Source organism: Maniola jurtina, chromosome 20 (assembly GCF_905333055.1).
Source record: "Maniola jurtina chromosome 20, ilManJurt1.1, whole genome shotgun sequence".
NCBI lineage: Eukaryota > Metazoa > Arthropoda > Insecta > Lepidoptera > Nymphalidae > Maniola > Maniola jurtina.
In genome coordinates, this window is record NC_060048.1 from 12,712,612 (window position 1) to 12,723,235 (window position 10,624).

The 10,624-nt window shown below is 38.0% G+C and overlaps 1 long non-coding RNA gene across 1 annotated transcript; it reads left to right on the forward strand.

Annotated features, from left to right (window-relative positions):
• The first annotated feature begins 2,011 nt into the window (after positions 1 to 2,011).
• LOC123875783 lies at positions 2,012 to 10,295 on the forward strand. The gene is made up of 2 exons (XR_006798215.1): positions 2,012 to 2,111; positions 10,241 to 10,295. It is a non-coding gene; the product is annotated as an uncharacterized LOC123875783 (long non-coding RNA).
• Positions 10,296 to 10,624: the final 329 nt, after the last annotated feature.

A 10,624-nucleotide genomic window follows, 5' to 3' on the forward strand; every position in this document is an offset into this window, starting at 1 on the left:
GCTTGCATCCATGTAATTGAAATAGGCAATTTTTTATCCCAGAAATCAAACAGTTCCCATGGGATCTTTACAAACCTAAATCCACGCGGACGAAGTCGCGGGCATCATCTAGTGTAATATACAGTCTTGTGCCGCTATTACAAGTTTCATAATTCCTTCTTTCCACTTAATAGAGAATCTAATAACATTGTGTCTTGGATAGAATCAGGCGTTACTTTGCGGAAGTTCATGTTTAGCAAGAAACAGTTAAAAATTATTTTGCTATAATCCGCCAACAGAAAAAATCTGTATGGTCAAACATGCAGTTACAAGCTAAGCACCGCTTACCTCCCCAACCAAGCAATAAAGCCAAGCTCCCAAGCAAGCACTGCCACCACCATTCACATGCAACACCACACAAGACTTTTCCACTATTCTACACTATACACTAAACGTGCGTCGAGAATAGTGGAAAAGTCTTGTGTGGTGTTGCATGTGAATGGTGGTGGCAGTGCTTGCTTGGGAGCTTGGCTTTATTGCTTGGTTGGGGAGGTAAGCGGTGCTTAGCTTGTAACTGCATGTTTGACCATACAGATTTTTTCTGTTGGCGGATTATAGCAAAATAATTTTTAACTGTTTCTTGCTAAACATTGTGTCTTCCGATGCGAGGTCATCATTGCCGAATCTTAAGACCTTCACAACCATCTGTCTTCTGAAATACGAGTAGGTATGCTGCACTATCCCTTGTAACAACATATTATTCGCGACTCGAGGCATAGCAATTGAAAAAGTTTACTTGAAAAAAGGAATTAAACATACTTATACTTAACATAGTAACTAAACGTAACCAACCGAACCAGTGGTAGATGCTTTTGACGATTCAAAAGAACTTGTAAAAGTCTAATTTAATAAAAATATTTTGAATTTGAATTTGAAACAACTAACTACTAGTAGGTATAAGCTACTAAAAATCCATTTTCTCAGTTTCAGTACCAGACAGTAGAACTTCCGATACAATAAAAAAGTAAAACCCATTCGGAACTTAGATCACGTCCTCGCATGAATCACTCGCGCTAATCAAATGCGCTTAGACCACTCGACGTGGCGTCCCGAATCCGGGTCGCGGGACCTCTGCCGGGACACGTGTGGGATCCCCTCAATAGATTATGCATATTAATATTATAAATGCGAAAGTGTGTCTGTCTGTCTGTCTGCTACCTTTTCACGGCCCAATAGTTTAACCGATTCTGACGAAATTTGGTACAGGGTTAGCTTATATCCCGGGGATATATTATATAAAAAAGCGAAATCCACGCGGGCGAAGCCACGGACATCCTCTAGTACTTACTAAAACTAAACTACTAACTACGAGTATAAGCTACTAAAAATCCATTTTCTCAGTTTCATACCAGACTGCAGAACTTCCGATACAATAAAAAAGTAAAACCATTCGGAACTTAGATCACGTCCTCGCATGAATCACTCGCGCTAATCAAATGCGCTTAGACCACTCGACGTGGCGTCCCGAATCCGGGTCGCGGGACCTCTGCCGGGACACGTGCGGGATCGCCTCATTAGAGATAACTGGCGGGAATCGCTGACGTCACGGGATCGCGACCTTTGGCGACGTGACGTATACGGGATTTCTTGTTGGGAATAAAATTCTTATCGAAAGCACTTTTCGTTTGTTGTGTATTTCTGTATTGGATCATGCTCAGGTACCAACAAAAGTGGAAATATTTTAAACTTTTATTTTTATTCAGATACCAGTTAGTCCTTGACTGTAATTTCACCTGGTGGTAAATGATGATCCAGTCTAAGATGAAAGTGGTCTAACCTTTTAGGGGGTATGGCAGTTTTTATTAAGCCCATACCCCTTTGGTGTCTATAAGGCATCGTACCGGAACGCTTAATCGCTTGGCGGTACGGGTTTGCCAGTAACTTGCTTTATCTCGTGATTTGTCTGCGGTATTTCTGGTTTCCTGTGGAACAAAATGGGGTTTGCGTAGTAAAAAGAGCCAGAAAATGAGTGAGGAGGATTTATACACGCCGTAGTCCACCGTTCTGGCGAACTGTGGATTGCAAACTTCACACACCTTTAAGATCATTATGGAGAACTGTTAGGCATGTAGGTTTCCTCACAATATTTTCCTTCAAAATATGAAATTGTATTAAATGTAGGTAGCTATATAACTCCATTAACACCCAGACCAAGCCCTAGGATCTAGAAAGCTAGACAGCACAGAGGTTCCCTTTATTATGTGGACAAGGAATAAGGCCGGATTTTATGAAATTCCCCTGGGATACGGAATAAATATTTACATTTTAACCAAACGAAACCCGGGCGTTCGCTAGTCTAAAACAATCTTACAAATGATTATAAAAATGCATACGAGTACAAGCAATTGTAGCTTGAAGGTGTCTACAGACTAGAAAATAAAAACTTTCTTCATTTCCAACAAATCTAAAAGTCGTATTTTTCTTCATTACAATTGTCATATAAATCACAACTATAACCACGGCAGCGTTGGACCAGACTCCAGAGTTTATTTTCTACTTTTTACTCTTATACTTTGAAATGAGACCAAAACCAGATGTAATGTAACTACTCGTACATACAGTAGGTAGGGCTATACCGGTAGAGTATTCGGGATTTAGTTTTTAACCCCGACCCAAAAAGAGGGGTGTTATAAGTTTGACGTGTGTATCTATGTATCTGTGTATCTGTCTGTGGCATCGTAGCTCCTAAACTAATGAACCGATTTTAACTTAGTTTTTTTTTTTGTTTGAAAGGTGGCTTGATCGAGAGTGTTCTTAGCTATAATTCAAGAAAATCGGTTCAGCCGTTTGAAAGTTATCAGCTCTTTTCTAGTTACTGTAACCTTTAGTTGTCGGGGGTGTTATAAATTTTTAATTTACACTTGTCAACTTTTTAAAAACTCTTAAAACCCAAATGCCTACCTTTGTTAGTGCAAAGTAGATACTGTAGTGGAAAATTTAGCATATTTCCTTTCCGAAATATTATCTGTAAGCTCTGTGGGTGCCACAAATCACCCACCGGAACTCATAAGCCACTTCCGCGGGAAGGAACTAACTATATAAAATATGTGGGTAGCTACGAAATATATTATTTGACTTCATGTCCGTGGATGTGATAATATGGGAGACGGTTGGAGGTTGGCATGATATTTCTTGATGAAAACTTTCAGGGAGAAAAGTAAAGTAATAAAAAGGATGAAGATTTTTGAAGTGATAACTTCTATATCATGTTCTGTGTGTTCTATATGTTGTGATTTGAAACTCGTTGAAACGAAAATATCAAATGTGAGTCGGAGTTACACACGAAAGATTCCGTACCATCGTACAAGAAATAACGCTTTTTAATTTTTTTTCAATGTTCTTGGCAGCAATTAGGGTTCCGTACCTCAAAAAGAAAAACGGACCCTTATCACTTATCTCACTTTGTTGTCTGTCTGTCTGTCTGTCTGTCTGTCCGTCGTGTCTGTCAAGAAACCTATAGGGTACTTCCCGTTGACCTAGAATCATGAAATTTAGCGGATAGGTAGCTCTTATAGCACAAGTAAAGGTAAAAATCCGAAAACCGCGAATTTGTGGTTACATCATTAAAAAAAATTACAATATGTTTCAATTTTCGAAGTAGGATAACTATACCTAGTGGGGTATCATATGAAAGGGCTTTACCTGTACATTCTAAAACAGATTTTTATTTATTTTTATGCATGATAGTTTTTGATTTATCGTGCAAAATGTTGGAAAAAATACCTGAGTACGGAACCCTCAGTGCGCGAATCTGACTCGCACTTGGCCGGTTTAGTGGTATCTTATCAGTTATTATCAGTACTGTTGTCTTCGTTTTTGCTAGCGTTCTGTTACACCCTGTACAAGTCCTCTGCACCAAGGATGTCGTCTGCCCACCTATCTGGTAGCTGACCTGTTTGTAACGTCAAATTACTTTTTCCATGAATATTGAATACGCAAGTTCTGTCCCTAACCAATTCCCCATTTCACTAGGTACGAGCGATCCGGTACACGGCACAATACCGACACAATTTACCTACATCAAGTATTGACAGCGCCCTGGGAGCAGGCCCAACATGGCCGGTGGAAATTATCGCTTCTACATCGGGGTTATGTATGACAATAACTTGTGTTTAGGAACATTTTGTTATTCGACAGTTTATCGGTATCTTGAGACATCCGCCATGTAAAAATAGCGGCTTCAAATAACTTTAGGCCTGAAGTTGAATAAATAAAAAATAAAAAATAGAACTACATTAACTCTTTTATTCATATTAATATATTCGTTAATAAATGAAATTGTTTTTACTTTTTAGTGTTGGTGTGGTTATTGAAGTCGATTTTTATTTTATTTCAAAAAAAATCACAACTTTTTGTGGCCTCACTGTATTTTGTATTTAATAAATAAAATAAGTATTTGGCAAAAAACCTACTGTTTACTAAGCTATTAAACTGATCGCGAGCAATTTGCTCTATCCATTGAGGAGTTCTGTTCTCCATCTCCGAAGATATTCATCAGATCTTCACCAAGTTAAAACGGGACCACCTCGAAAATATGACTAAACAAAAAATTACCAAAAAAAGAATTATAAAAAGTAGTTCATATTTTGCGGAGTAATAATAAACAAACATACAAAAAAACATACAGTCGAATAGAGAACCTCCTCTTTTTTTGAAGTCGGTTAAAAAGTGGATGTTACTGTGCAAGTTTTGGGGTCACCCCTAGTTGCAGTTAAAGTCATCATCATTGTATATTATGTACTACTTACTAGGTAGGTAGTTTCTATAACATAGAACTCTATGAAGGATGTTAAGTCTCCCGAGCATAGCCGAGGTCAGCAAGAGAAACCAAAGCCAAAAACTAATTGGATTAGTTTCTCAAAGACAAATTCGCCAGTAGCCAAACCGCCCGATGTAAAACACTAATATAATTTGAAATTTCGCAATACCAACTGGAAACGCTGAAACAATAGTTACCCTTGATAATTAGGCAATCAAAATCCGAACAATGAATAGGAATATCAACAAAATAGAACGAGAACATTGAACAATTTAATTCCGACTCCGTGTGTACATTACGCCAAAAACAATTGTAAAAGTTAAACACGAGGCAACGCAAACGCTGGCTTGTGAGCGAAACCGCGCGGCCGGCTAGTTGTACCCACTTCACATTGCAGTAGGATCACCATCATACTATAATACAAAATAGGACATGGCTAATTTAAACCTGAATCATCAGCGATAGATATTATGTTCGAATAGGTAGATACAACCCTTCATAGTAACAACAAGTTCCAATGAACATCGATGTCCTGTCAATCGTAATCCACTTCAAACTCATTTCAAACTACGGAATAATACACTGAGATGTAATATAATATTACATCTCAGTGTGAACAGTGGCATTTCAAAGTAGGGTGAGCGATATTTATCTATACTAATAAATAAAATTGGAGTGTCTGTCTGTAATATCGAAATAACTACCGCATATTAAGGTCATATGGTTATTTGAACGATACTATAACTGAATCACACGTTTTTAAAATTTTTGTCTGTCTGTTTGTCTGTCTGTCTGTTTGAAAAGGCTAATCTTCGGAACGGCTGAACCGATTTTGACGGGATTTTCACAGACAAGTAGAAAATTGACCAGGGAGTAATATAGGCTACTTTGTTAACCGACCTTCAAAAAGGGAGTTGTGTTTTTCTACCTATGTACACCGAAATCTCCGAGATTTCTGAACCGATTTGCGTCATTTCTTTTATAATCGATAGAGGAACTTTGCGACATTGTTTCATAAAAAATTTGGTTTCCAACTCCTCAATCCTGATGCTGCAGGGGATCTGACCAATCCACGCGGGCGAAGCTGCGGGCATCAGCTAGTATATTATATTTCTGTAGTTTGGAATGAGCTTTAGACGTAGTCTGTTTCTACGAACATACCTAAATAAGTTAGGACAGACTATAGGTATTAATAAAAAAAATTCAAAAGAAAAATAAAACCGACTTCAAAAACCAAAAACACTAAAAAGTAGAAAATAATTTTTGTTTAGCTACACATGTAATGTACCTAGGTATGAAGTCGAGCGAGCATATTAAAACAAAATTAGAAATCCAAGAGTGAAGCTCGCCCGACTTCATACCTAGGTACATTACATGTGTAGCTAAACAAAAATTATTTTCTACTTTTTAGTGTTTTTGGTTTTTGAAGTCGGTTTTATTTTTCTTTTGAAAATTTTTTATTTCACAATTTTTAGTGGCCCCACTGTACTATAATATGCTATGCCCAGTTAAAACCCTACTGTTTACTAAGCTATTACACTGATCGCGAGCAATTTGCTCTTATCCATTGAGGAGTTCTGTTCTCCATCTCCAAAGATATTCATCAGATCTTCACCAAATTTATATGGGACCACCTGCACAGTATACCCTTTCAAACAAAAAAAAAATTTTCCAAATCGGTCCAGGGGTCTTTGAGTAATCGGGGAACATACATAAAAAATATAAAAAAAAAAAAAAAAGATCCCGACGAATTGAGAACCTCCTCCTTTTTTGGAAGTCGGTTAAAAATACCTATATTTACTCAAATATGATAACGTGAATAATAATTTACTTAGAGTTTCTTTACAATAAAAAAGCGAGCAAAAGGGCAGGTGGGTCACCTGATGTTAAGTGATTACCGCTGCCCATGAACATTTACAGAACCAGAGGTACCGCCGATGCGTTGTCGGCCTTTTACGAATTTGTTGTTGTTATCGCGCAAGTTTAATTTTTACAAACGGATTGCGCCTAACCGGATTACGATTGACAGAAATAGATTCGGATTTCGGAGGTTGACGTCTTAACCGCAAGGCTAGCTGTCACCGATTTTATAAGATTCATAAAAAAGCCATTTTTTTTATGTGGGAAAATCCTACAAGGTTCTAACACATGGCGGCCCTACACAAGAGCACATATTTCAAGTATCTCGGGCCGGAAATCAAATCTAGACTCACAAAAGGATGCTCTAAAAAGAGCTACAAAGCTCTCGTGGCCAGCATTGTTGTGCCGGGAGCTGAGCGCTGCTATGCAAATACTACTTACCATCAAACTAATATAATAAAATCGGCCAAGTGCGAGTCAGACTCGCGCACCGAGGGTTCCCTTCTTGGGTATTCATTTTGCACGATAAATCAAAAACTATTATGCATAAAAATAAATAAAAATCTGTTTTAGAATGTAGGTACAAGTAAAACTCTTTTATATGATATAGTTATTACACTTCGTATCTTCGTATCTTACTTTGAAAATTGAAACACATTTTAATTGTCTCTCTGTGATATAACCACAAATTCACGGTTTTTGGATTTTTTCCTTTACTTGTGCTATAAGAGCTACCTATCTGCGTTTCATGATTCTAGGTCAACGAGAAGTACCCTATAGGTTTTCTTGACAGACACGACAGACAGACAGACAACAAAATGATCCTATAAGGGTTCCGTTTTTCCATTTTGAGGTACGGAACTCTAAATACTTAGAAAGACCCACATGAGTCTCTGTGGAAAGGCTACCTTTTGACGCAGCGCGGTGGTACGAATATGCTTACAAATTATGTCTAGCAAAAGGACCAGGGTTTGATATCTATCCGTTTCTTGCTATGGTTGTCTTGTATGGTCATTGCTGATGTTTGTGACCCCTATTAAATAACTGCCCCGTTAACTGTTAGCTTTTTTAACGGATGTTAAAGCTCTCGTGAAAATGAGGCCTTAGTCGACGGCTGACAATACGTTAGGTAAGAACGCGCGCTAAAAGCCATCCCCAAAAATAAAATGTAGAAAATTCCAAATGCTCACGGTTTACTTAGGAAGTAGAAAAATATATTAGATATATAAGTTGTTTGTGTGTATAGAAATATTGTTTGACGCTGTATCCGTGCGAAACGTGATATGGGGTACGTGTTCCGGTTATACGGATATTTTCTCTTTATTATTAACATTTTCCCGCTCAAATTGGTGGGTAAAATGTTACGAAAGATCTTTTTTATTAAGAAAGAAAATCGCTTTTTTGTAATTATGTAACTACTACCTCCTTTGCCATCGATATATATATACAATTAGAACAGACTTATTTGCTTAATGACTTTAAATGTAGACCGTACATAATTCAAAGTTTAAAAAACCCCCGACACAAAAACCTCTATAAGAAAACTAGAAAAAAACTGATAACTTTCAAACGGCTGAACCGATTTTCTTCGATTATAGCTAAGAACACTCCCGATCAAGCCACCTTTCAAACAAAAAAAAAACTAAATTAAAATCGGTTCATTCATTAAGGAGCTACGATGCCACAGATAGATACAGAGATACACACGTCAAACTTGTAACACGCCTCTTTTTGGGTCGGGGGTTAAAAATGGCGTTTTGAACGGACGGAAAGTCATAAGGCCGCGATTATATATTCTGTAAGTTTTGTTCCCGTAAGTAGCCGTGAGTACAGCTGGGATCATATTTATGGAAATTACTCCCAATAGTTTAAACGCTAAAGATAACACGTGAATAATGTAGTATTATAGTAACGCCAGCTTTCATTCAACGCCTCCAGTTATTCCATTTGATATCAACAAAGCCATTACTCTCCCCAAACAATAGTTCACCCCTTGGGCGCAGCAATAAAACATTAAATGATAATTCCGCGAGATGGCCGTTCGTTTCCGGACCACGACTTCCGGCGACACGCATTAGCCATTAGCATGGCGGCTGCCGCAACGTCACATCCGGAAGCCCTCAGTGATGTATCAAATTAAAACAAACATCGATATATTGTAATTTTTAGCGCTTTTGTATCTCCAGAGAAAAAAGGAACCCGTATTGGATCACTTCGTTGTCTGTCTGTCTGTCTGTCAAGACCCATCATAAGGGAACCAAAACCTATAGGACCCTAGTTGCTAGTCATAAATTCCGTTGACTTAGAGTCATGAAATTTGGCAGATGTTGTTTTATAGCAAAAGGTAAGGGAAAAATCCGAAAACCGTGAATTTGTCACAAAAAAAATCTTGTACAATGGTACAGAACCTTTTGTATGCGATTTAACCTCGACTGGCACTTGACTGGTTTTTCATCTACCTGCAAATTCTCAAGTTTCTGTATTATAATTCTCATACTAATAATAATCAGACAGTTTTCTTTAGTGGGCATTATCTAAACCACACTAATATTATAAAGGAGAAAGTTTGTATGTGTGTGTGTGTGTGTGTGTGTGTGTGTGTGTGTGTGTGTGTGTGTGTGTGTGTGTGTGCGTGTGCGTGTGTGTGTATGTTTGTTACTCCTTCACGCAAAAACTACTGGACGGATTGGGCTGAAATTTAGAATGGAGATAGATTATACCCTGGATTAGCACATAGGCTACTTTTTATCCCGGAAAATCAAAGAGTTCCCACGGGAATTTTAAAAAACCTACATCCACGCGAACGAAGTCGCGGGTATGAGCTAGTTAATGATAATAAAAACTGGATTATTTGTATTCTAGCTTGACATCGATACAAAACAACGCACATCACTATAGCGATAGTAGTATTGTTTTGGATCCAATTCGCGCGCGTTTCAATTGGATCGCCATTGAAAGGCTTGGATTGAATAATTACCGCGCTTGTGTATTCGCGCCGCGCTACGCAAATAACTGAAAACTGACTTTTGCGTGCTCCTATTGTGAGATTGCGTGCTGAAAAACATGTTGACATTTTTATATATTAACTATACTCTATCCAATGTTAAAGAAGCTACTATTGCACTCCTTCTGTTAAGTAAACCTCATACAAATGACTGAGCCAAAAATCTTAGTGGGCGTTAACCATTTGAGGCACCAAGCAAACAAAAATATGTTTTTAAAAATATTCGAAAATCAATTCTAAAATGTTTTCAAAAATATTGGAGATTAATTTGAAAACATAGTTTTTTTTTTGTTAGTAACTCAAAATGGTTAAAGCCTACTGAGATTTTTGTGTGAGACATTTGTAGGGGATAGCCTAACAGAGAGAGAGCTTCACGAACTTCTTTCTGTGGATAGAGTGTAGAAAACACCGTTTGACGACACTTTCCGACCCTAGTAAAGCTATCATCATCATCATTATAATTATTCATCGCTGACTCACTACAGAGCACGGTACTCATTCAGTGAGAAAAGCTTGCCAAGTGATTGGCAGATGCAGGTACACCTTTGAAAACATTTTAAATGATCTCAAGCATGCAGGTTTCCTCACGACATTTTCCTTCACCATTAAAGCACGTGATATTTAATAACTTAATGGTACTACATTAAGGTACTACGTCAATGCCCAGCAACGCCATAATTATCGCGATAATCAACGTGTTAAGCTGAGTCGCCACACTTGAAAGGTTAACGTCTAATTGAATTGGGTCTAAAATCGTCTAACGCCAAACGGCATTGTGAATTCCGTTGTACGTTGATCACGGCTAACATCACGATGTTGGCCTTAATGTGGCCGGGACATTAAACGCACATAGCTCCGAAAAGTTAGAGGTACATGCCCAGGATTGTACCCCCGACCTCCTGAGGAAGCGGACGCTTAACAGGGCTCTCTCCATCACTCGTTTCATACAATCGTAGTTTCAA